Consider the following 10397-nt stretch of genomic DNA (forward strand, 5'->3'; position numbering starts at 1 on the left):
TCATTGCTGAAAATGAAAAATATTGATATGATTCACATTTTACTAGTAAAATTGAGTAATACATGAAATGTTGCACAAATATTACAAGTTTATCATCATCTTCATAATATTTTTGATTTCTTAAATATTTTATGAGACACAAAGTCAAGGTTGGCCACTAAGATTATTATTATTTTAAAATATGTTTTTATTGATTTCAGAGAGGGAGAGAGAGAATCATTGATTGGTTGCCTCATACGTGCCCCCTACTGGGGATCGAGCCTGCAACCTGGAAATGTGCCCTGACCAGGAATTGAAACGTGACCTCCTGGTTCCTAGGTCTACGCTTAACCACTGAGCCATGCCGGCTGGGCAAGATTGTGTTTAATTAAGTCATTCAGCTTTGCCATAAAATTTACCTCATGTGAAGCTTGTACAGAGCCATCAGCCAAGGATAATATTAAAAAAAAGAGTTATACTACTTTGGTTGTAAATCCAGTCTTCTGGATTTCCTGGACACTCTTCTATGAGCACGTTACCTCTTTGTTCTATTAGCAGGTACCAGATGGCAACACACTGTAGACAATTTGCAGACCTTTCATTCTGGGTACCAGATGGCATCACCAGAGCCTATAAAAGGGAAAATGCCAGTTTCTCCCTGAGCATACAGTATCATATATCTGTGGGTTGACTGTGTGGAATCACGTGCATGGTTAAATTACTATCTACACATAAACAAATGTTAAAGAAGTAGCTTACATGACTCTTGGCCATCACATTTCTACATCAGATAATTTTGTAATTTGTAAGAAAAACCAATTTTGATCTTGGAATTCACAGATACCAATTTATGAATACAGAAAGGCAGTCATGAATGTATTTGACCTTGAAATGTCTCCTCACCACAGACACAAATAAGTAAGGTTTATTGATAATACGTCCTTTTGTCACCTATTGATTTAATGTTACTGCCATCTTATTATGGTTCTTTTGTTAGCAGAAATATATCAGTGGTTAGGTATGCTCCTGTTTAGCTGACAGCCATATGGTTCATTGCAAACAATGTTTAGTACTCCTTGATGACAAGTCAAATTTTATTCAGAAAAAAAGAGTGCTGAGTAACAATTGAACTTCAGATATTATGATTACATTTATCTGTCTCACCAATTCTTCCATGAGATAAAAAGTTCCTACTATATACAGCAAATATATAAATCATTTCTTAATGTAGCATGAACAAATTCCAGACCTTTAAGCCTCCCCTAAGATCTCCTTCCTAGTCACTGAGTTTAATTTTAAACTCTAATTTTTTTTCTGCTTCAATTTAAGCCCCTTCTTATTTGGTTCTTGTTACAAAGTAAGGAAAGATGATTCTCTCCTACATCTTTCAACTAAATGGATTCTATTAGTCATATCTCAGCATTTAGTCACTAAAATATTATTTGACCTTCTGCTTTAAGGACATTGGATTTCAATTCCTTAACAAGCCATAAACTTCAAAACAAATTATTTCTTATTACTTTTTCAGGCATATTAATACAGTTTATTTAATTAGAAAGTTGGATAGATTTGATTCTGCTAGTTGTGATTCCTAGAAGAACCCTAGTCCACAATTTTGAGAGAAAGCATAGATGATTCCCTTGCCCCTATTTAAAGTTCCATTAAAATAGAAACTGCAGCCCTAACCAGTTTGGCTCAGTGGATAGAGCATCGACCTGCGGACTCAAAGGTCCCAGGTTCGATTCCAGTCAAGGGCATGTACCTTGGTTGCGTGCACATCCCCAGTGGGGAGTGTGCAGGAGGCAGCTGTTAAGGATCCTTTTGCTTTGGCATATATGCTTCAGCACCAGATTTATTTATTTTACCATCGCTGGACTTAAAACATTTCTAAAATGAAGTATGGTTATTCTAAAGCAGAGACCAAAGCAAATAGCTGTATCCAGAAAGAAAAATCATAATAGGCACGGTGATGCCAAGGTGTCAAGTACTGAAAAATCTATTATGAAGAAAATTTGTTTCTTACAGATTGGAATTGCTTTTGAGACATTTTAGTGGAGGAAAAACATCAGTTCATGATTTCTTTTGTGAACATCTTCATGACTCAGGGGAGGAAAAAAACCCAATAGTGTTTCTTTTTATAGAGCTGTGACTCAATAGCGAAACAGACCACACTATCTGAACCATCTCTCACAAAAACAAATGTTAACGTGAAAAGCCTTTTTTTTTCCTTTTACCTAACTTTGATGTTTGCTTTCAGCTTAGGATAGCCAACCAATTTCTAAGCAGGAAATATGCATCTAAGAGCACTTTCCTTCCAAAATATGTATTAAAATATAAAATAAACAAAAAATGAATATAGCTTTCTCATCTCAGCCAAGCTCAAATTATTCACAAGAAAAACAGAACTGCAGTTACTCTGGTGAATAGGAACATTAACACATGCAAAGAAAATTGGCCTTTTTATGGAACCCGGGAATGTTTTGTTGTAAGATCAGTTATAACAGCAGGACTTTGTTGTTGTTGTTGTTGTTAATCCTCACTCGAGGATATTTTTCCATTGATTTTTAGGGAGAATAGAAGAGGGGGGAAAGACAGAAAGAAACATTGATGTGAGAGAAACACAAGGATTGGTTGCCTCCTTCAGGAGCCCCGACCATGGCCCAGGCCAGGGAGGAGCCTGCAACCAATGTATGTGCCCTTGACCTGAATCAAACCCGGGACCCTTTGGTCCACAAGTCGACGCTCTATCCACTGAGCAAAACCAGCTAGGGCAACAGCGAGACTTTTATGCTACCATTGCAATCATGTGACAGAAATATTTGTGATTGTTGGAGAAGAATAGTCTGCAACCAAATCACATTCTGTGCTCTGTATACTACCAACACTTCAAAAGACGTCCAAGAAGTCTTTTTTCCTAAGACAGCACCATCTATTTCAAGGCACTTTCATAGTCAACAATCTGTAAGTTTGTGGGATAAAACGTAAGATGTCTATTTAAAATAATTCTAGACTCTAAAATAGACTTTGTTGTCTTTTTTGAGGGAAAGGAGCATTTAGCACATTTCCAAGGAATAGTTTCCTCATCTTAGCCTGATAGTTTATGATCATTTAAAGAAACATTAACTGCTGTCCTTCCTACATGTTGCAGTAATGGTATGCCAGGAATAATGTTTATTTTAAACTATATATTAGATTATCATTCATATCCTAAAAATGCCAAATTCTGATACATTTGCCTTCTAAAGGAGTTCTAAGAACAATAGTGTCTAAACGATGAGTAAATAGGCTTATCTTTGAAGTTGGTGTTATCCTTGGCAGATAGTACTGTATCATGCTCTTCACAAGCTATGCTCTGTTGATGATATAATGGAGGAGCCTATTAACTTTTGAGTCTACAGTCAAAATAACATTGCCCAAAACAAATCTTTATTAATAACAGATTTGCTAAGGGGTAAAAGAGAATAAAATGATATTTTCATGGAATATAATTATGATTGTTCCATTAAAGTATATACTGAGTATATTGTTCCACATTGAAATTTTATGTTGCATTAACTTGTTAAGTAATTAATTTTAGAAATCATGCATCCCATTTTACTGGTACTACCTCTGAAACATACTAACACCTTAAAACCGTATCAGACTCTAATGTGAACTTTTGTAGGATTTTTTTTACTTTTATAGAGGCAATAAATGATTTCCAACTAACAGACATCTATTTCTTCATTGTAATGTCTATTTTCCAAAGTTTTTGTGTTATGAGCACTGTATCCCTTTTAAAGATAATTTTTTCCTCACAGAAATAAGGTTCTGTAACAAGACAAAGAATGCTGAGAATAATAAAGTATCAGGGGGTTCAAAAAGGGAGAATATGGAGTACTCAATTGGAAATTTGGTTGATTTCCAAGCTGACATGTACATAATCCTTTATTGGCTTTACTTACCAATGAATTACTCCAACACCAATGGAATAGAGTAAACATTCTGTAACAAATTTGTTCATGGTATTATACTTAAATGGTTAAATCAGCAAGTAAATTGCCACAGTATAAACAAAGAATGATATTTTACAACAGATTTTTAAAATGGTGTGGGATCTATCTTTTAGCTGTCTTTGACACCAGTTGAACAGGCTTTTAATTTAGATAAAATACGCCCATGCTTTTTTTCTCAAAGTTTTATACCAATTAAAAGTCTTCATATTACTTAACTAATGGAGGACGTTATGGGGTATCAAATAGCACATCAGAAGTTTTCCTACCCAGTTGATAAATTTTCAAGAATGTTGCATGAAGAGATACATATAAACATACACTTACAATGATCCAAGTTTTTTTCAGATCTGTAAAAACATCGACAACGTGGTGAAAATGAGTTTGTTTTAAAAAATGAGTGGAAATCTTTATAAATCTATTTAAAAGACAAGTCAATGGATGAGTATGATAAGATTAAATGAAGTTTTCACATCCTTTAAGACTATTTTTTATATTTCTTGTTTACATTTCATCATATTATAAAAGTAATAAATGTAGATCATATAAAGAAAAACAAGCCCTAGCTGGTTGGCTCAGTGGATAAGCGTCAGCCTGAGGACTGAAGGGTCCCGGGTTCGATTCTGGTCAAGGGCATATGCCTGGTTGTGGCTCAATCCCCAGTAGAGGGCGTGCAGGAGGCAGCCAATCAATGATTCTCTATCATCATTGATGTTTCTATCTCTCTCTCTCCCTCTCCCTTCCTCTCTAAATCAACAAAAATAATTTTTAAAAAAGAAAAACAAAACCACTTGTAATCCCATCACCCAATGATAATCATTAACATCTTAGTATATTACATTCTAGTCATTTCATGTGCATATTACATGTATTCAGCAAAACCAGAATTATACTGAATATGCAGTTATATGTCCAGCTTTTTCTCTTAATGATGTATCAGAGCATTTTCTCATGTAAGGATTTGTCACCAAGGTATTTTACTCTCAATTGCATTTGGACCTAAAGGTGTGTGTGTGTGTTTGTAATTTACAAGAAAAAAAGCAAACTTTCTAATGATGAAAATAAATTTGTTCTAGAGGATTAACAAATAACTGCCTGCATTACATAAAAACTAAATTTCTTACCTTATATTTAAAACAAATGATGTTATTTATTTACCGTCACAAAAATAAAGTTCCTCTACTTTGGCTGCAAGTTACAAGATAGCTTTCCTTAATATTTTTATCCAAGTACCATTTTTATTACCTGTACGAGTAAACTATTATAAATGTTAAAATTAAAACAAAAATCATTTTTAGGTATGAAAGTTCTCATATTAGGTACACCAATATGTACTTGCAATAGTAACTGTTTTGAAGTCAGAACACATTTTCTAATTTTTTCCTGAAGAATATGATTATTTCTTTTCATTATAGTGTTCTGTTTCAGTCAGTTTGGAAGTTTGGTAAATTTTTTCCAATTCTGGATTTTGCTGTGAAATGACAACATTTTACCATGTAATATAATATATACTAAGATTAATATATTCAAGTAACTCCTTTGTGATCTAAGCCACATGAAGCGCTAATCTTTCCCAATACTCTGGTCACTCTATAATTAAAAATTAGGTCTTCAGGGAGACATTAATATTTTTCTCAAGCTGTTAGGAGACCATTCAATACACTGTTTCAATAACGTTGGAACTGGTATCAATAATGCTTGTTAGCTTAAATTGGATACAGCACAGTTCTGAAACTGGTCACAGGTTGAATTTCCATTCAGATTTTTAGTTTAGACAAAGGGGGAAAATCCTCTGCTACAGAACCACCATATACCTGTATTTCTTACCTTGTCTTATAGTCTGTCGCAAGTCACATAGGACCATGGGGAATATGTGGGTGGATAGTCAACCTTATGGTTGATTATATGGTTTAAAATAATGGATTCTGGGAAGGTTCTCCTGTTCATTCACACCCATTTTCCATGCATCTGAAGTGTATTAGTAGTAATTAATTGTAAATAATTTTGTATAGAATGCAATCATCCCTGACAAAGATAAGGGGGACCATAAAGTGTTCATACCATAGTGGCATTTGCTTAATCAGATGCATTATTTGCAACATTGGGTGAAGAGCAGGACATGGAGAGAAAGATAGTTAAGAAGGTGGGCCATTAAAACTGGAAAAGAATAAATATAAGTCTTGAGGGAAGTATAACAATGAAGAGCACTACAGTGACTAGTGGGCAGGAGAAAGGGAATTCTAGACTCTAAATTCTAGAAGGTTAAATGTATGTATAATAGTATAATGCAAGGATTAGGGTAGAATACTATAGCAGTTAAGTCTTGGTTTCAAATCTCAGTTTTAACACTGACTGTATGATCTTGGACAAGTTATTTGAATTCTGTGTTTAAGTTTCTTTGAAAACTGTGATAATGACAGCACTTATCTCAAAGTTGTTGTAAGAAGTATGACTATCATAAAATGCTTAGCATAGTGTCTAGCACACAGTAAAATACTCAGTAAATGTTAGCCAATGCTATTATTATTACTTACAGAAAAAGAGATTGAAGAGATTCAAAGACAATTTCAACCTACCAATTTTGTTCTGTGCAAAAATGGCTCAATGCAAACATTTTCAAAACACAACTTGAAACAATTTCACATACATTTTGTATCTTACTAGCAGGGTTGTCACATTCAAAGGGCAGCACAATTTTATCAGTAGTGTCCTCAATTATCTTCTAACTGCCTTAGAAAGTTAATAGTCATTCTTCTTTGTCAAAGAGCTGCTATGAGATCTGGGTGAATCAGACTCATTATCTTGCACTGAAAAAAATATCGATACTGTATAAGATATTCCACCTACTTTTATTGATGTGTTACCTGTATGTATACAGTTTTATACCATTGTTATGAAGAAAATTCATTGTGGAAAAAGATATTTCTTTAAACATTTATTTGACTTTTTATATATCAAATGCTGGTCTCCAATTTAATATGTGTGCACATGCAGGTGAATCTATGACACGGATCTTTGAAATTATCTGCAGGAATTTTGTATTAGTTGCTTTGTTTTGGCTTGCCATTAGTTTCTAATCAAGTGAATCAAGGAACAAATTACTGATACATACACCAACTTCAATGAACCTAAAAGATATTATGCTAAGTAAAAAAAAAATTAAAAAAAACAAAGACAGGCACAGAAGTCTACATACTGTATATTTCTATTTATATGAAATTTTGGGAAAGGCGAAGCTTTAGGAACAGAAATCAGATCAGTGGTTGCCAAGAATTGGGATAGGGACAGGGGATAGACTGCAGGCTGGCACAAGGAAACTTTTTAGAGCAATAGGTAAAAGAAGTGAATTCTAGCCAGTTATTAGTGATTTTGGAATACATAAATTAACCTATGTTGTTCAAACACGTGTGTGTTATTTATCATTTGAAACTGCATTATGGCTTTTCCAAATGCACATTTTATATTTACATGTGGTTTTCCTTCCAGTCTATTCATTGGTACATGGTTTGCTTTCTAAAGATTATTTTCTCTAATCATACTGTTGTGGAATTGGCACAAGAGAAGGAACAGTTGAGCACTTGGAGATATCAGGAAAGAAGCCTTTAATCAAAGCAGCACTGCTGGTTCAGGGGATTCAAAGATCCAAAGACTGAACAGCTAATACAATGAGATCACCCCTTATATATTCCTAAATTTCTTTGTTTCCTAACTACCGGGCTTCTGTGGTGGGCTTTCACAGCCCCTCCTGAGTCAGTTAGAATAGGGAAGTTAGACTGTATCTAAACGCCTGGTCTGGGTGGCACCAGTGATCTCCCCTCTATCTAAGTTGTTACATTATTGGTTTATGGCCCTTTAGAAATTGGGATTATTTAGGAAAATAGGTCTTGCAAGACCAGATTATTAAGAAAGGGGCAGTGACTTAATTATAGACTATCAAGAATGTGCAATAGGATACTGATTAACTAGGTACAGAGTCAGGCTGCTAGTCCCCCTACATCCTTTCACATTCCCCCCACTTGATCCACAAGCTAGCCTTAGCCTTGGGGATTATAGAAGACTCAGAGATTGGGGATAGGAATGACGACCACTCTAGCTGCTTCTGGCTGAAGGAGGGCATTGAGATAAAGGGGGTTCAGCATGCTGTGTCTTCATCATCTTCATTATCTTCCCCAAGAGGGTCATAGTAGTGCGGGGTCCTGGCTTGTAGTACCATTTGAAACTTAAAGGCTCCTTATAATGGAAGGGCAGTCTGGAATCAGACCATGCATGCAGGGAGGTGGGGGCTGCCATGTAGCTTGTTGAGAGGCAGAGTGTAGACTTGAGAGTAGTCAAGAATAAGAGAGTTTAGTAACAGTAAGAGAACCAGCCTCATTTTGTCTGGGGACAGCGATAAATTCCTTTGCTGTGTAGGAGGTAGTAATTTAAAGTGTTTCTGTGTCCTAGCAAGGGCAGAGAAAAGTTCTCCTCCTGGGATTAGTCTAGGGTCCTGGCGAAATTCACAAAAAGACAAAATAAGAATTATCCTATATAATAAAAGCCTAATATGCAAATTGACCAAATGGTAGAATGACTGGTGGAACGACTGGTTGCTATGACACGAACTGACCACCAGGGGAAAGATGCTTAATTCAGGAGCTGCCCCCAGCCCACAGGTCCCAGGCCAGCCTAGGCAGGTGCCAGAGGGGACCCCCCAGTTGCCCCACAGATTGGCCTTGATCTCCGGCCAGGCCTAGGGACCCTATGCATGCATGAATTTCATGCATTGGGCCTCTAGTTAGAAAGATAAAAACAATGATTATCCAGAAATACCAGGCATATGGGGGAGATAAAAAAGAAATATTAGGAGGAGAAAAAAGATGGCGGCTGGCAGGACGGAGGTGAGGGATAGGAAGTGAGTGAGTGAGAGGATGAAAGGAGAGTGAGTGGCTGTGTGTGTTGTGTGAGTGAGTGAGTGAGGGACAGTTAAATCTTACAGGAGCAGCAGAGGCTGGCAGACCAGGCTCTCTGGGACAGGGAGAGACTACCACCGCTGCTGCGGCGGCACTCCCCAGACTGCGGGACTTGGGCACAGAGCCCACGCCATCTTAAAGGGGAGAGTTGCCTCTCCTAGGAACTCAGCAGCACCACCACCCAGACAGGCCTGGGATACTGCCCGTTACCCAGCAGCCACTCCAGCCAAATCCTGCTGCCACACCCGCAGACTCGCAGACCCTGGCATCTCCACCACCAAAGGAGCACCACGCCGCCCGCAGCAGTAAGTGCAGCCTCCCCCTCGCCAGCGGCAGACCTACAACATTGCATTCACGCATCTCCAGTGCACAGGTCTCCGAGGCACACCACTCCATAGACTTCTCTTAGGAGTCACTGTGAGCCTCAGCTGAGTGTGATTTTGTACAGACACAGGCGCACTGCCCCCCAGTAGAAATTCTGAATTCCTTCTGCCTGAATAACTGCCCACACACACACAGCTGTGCAATTTCAGCACCAGGGCCCCTCAGCACCAGGACCCCTCAGAGTACATCAGAGCTCAGCACCTCTGGCAAACTGCACTGCCACAGTTTCTCACTCCCCCTGAGCCCATCTATCCACAGGGCATTTTGGGAAGCCGCAGGGAGCCTCTGCTGGGTCCGATCTTGGACTAATAGGGACGCACTCCCCTGGGCAGTAGAAATTCTGGATTCACCCATCCTGGATACCAGCCCAAAGATGCCCCGATTAAGCGTGCCAGGGCCCTTCAGAGTGCTTCGTGCACCTGCGCTAGCAAACTCACTGTGGGTGCTCCTGTGTGCCGCCACTGGGAACACGAGCCTATCCGCCACAGGTGCATCAGCAAATACTGAGTTTCCCCACCCCACAGCTGCAGAACTCTGGAACTGCAGTTGCGTGCTTTTCCAGCATGTAGGTCTCCCAAGACCACCGCTCCACAGGCAGCCCTGGGGCCCCGCTGTGACCCCGCTGGTCACACACTTAAACAAACAGGGGTGCACTGCTGGGCTGTAGAATGCTGAATTCCCTCTTCTGGGATACCTGCCCACAGACACTGCAATCCAGTGGCTTCATTGCCAGGGCCCTTCAGAGTGTGTCAGTACACCCTGCGGGCAAAAACACCACAGGTGCCTTGTGAGCTGCCGCTGGGACCTCATGCATCCAACCATGGAGGCAGCAGCAAAAGCTGAGTCTGCCCACAACTACAGAACTCTGGACACCACAGTCATGCTTTGCCAGAACGCAGGCTTCCTGAGCCCCAACACCCCAATAGACGGTTCCTGGGTGCCACTGTGAGTCCTTGAGGGGCACTCGTGATTTCAACCAAGGGCATAAGACAGCAAAAATTGGAACACCCCCTGCACTGCTGCTGAATTCTAGACACCTCAGTTGTGCCTTTCCAGCTCGCAGGCCTACATCAAGAGAACCCAAATAGCTCAA

The sequence above is a fragment of the Myotis brandtii genome, unplaced genomic scaffold (assembly GCF_000412655.1).
Source record: "Myotis brandtii unplaced genomic scaffold, ASM41265v1 scaffold40, whole genome shotgun sequence".
Lineage (NCBI taxonomy): Eukaryota > Metazoa > Chordata > Mammalia > Chiroptera > Vespertilionidae > Myotis > Myotis brandtii.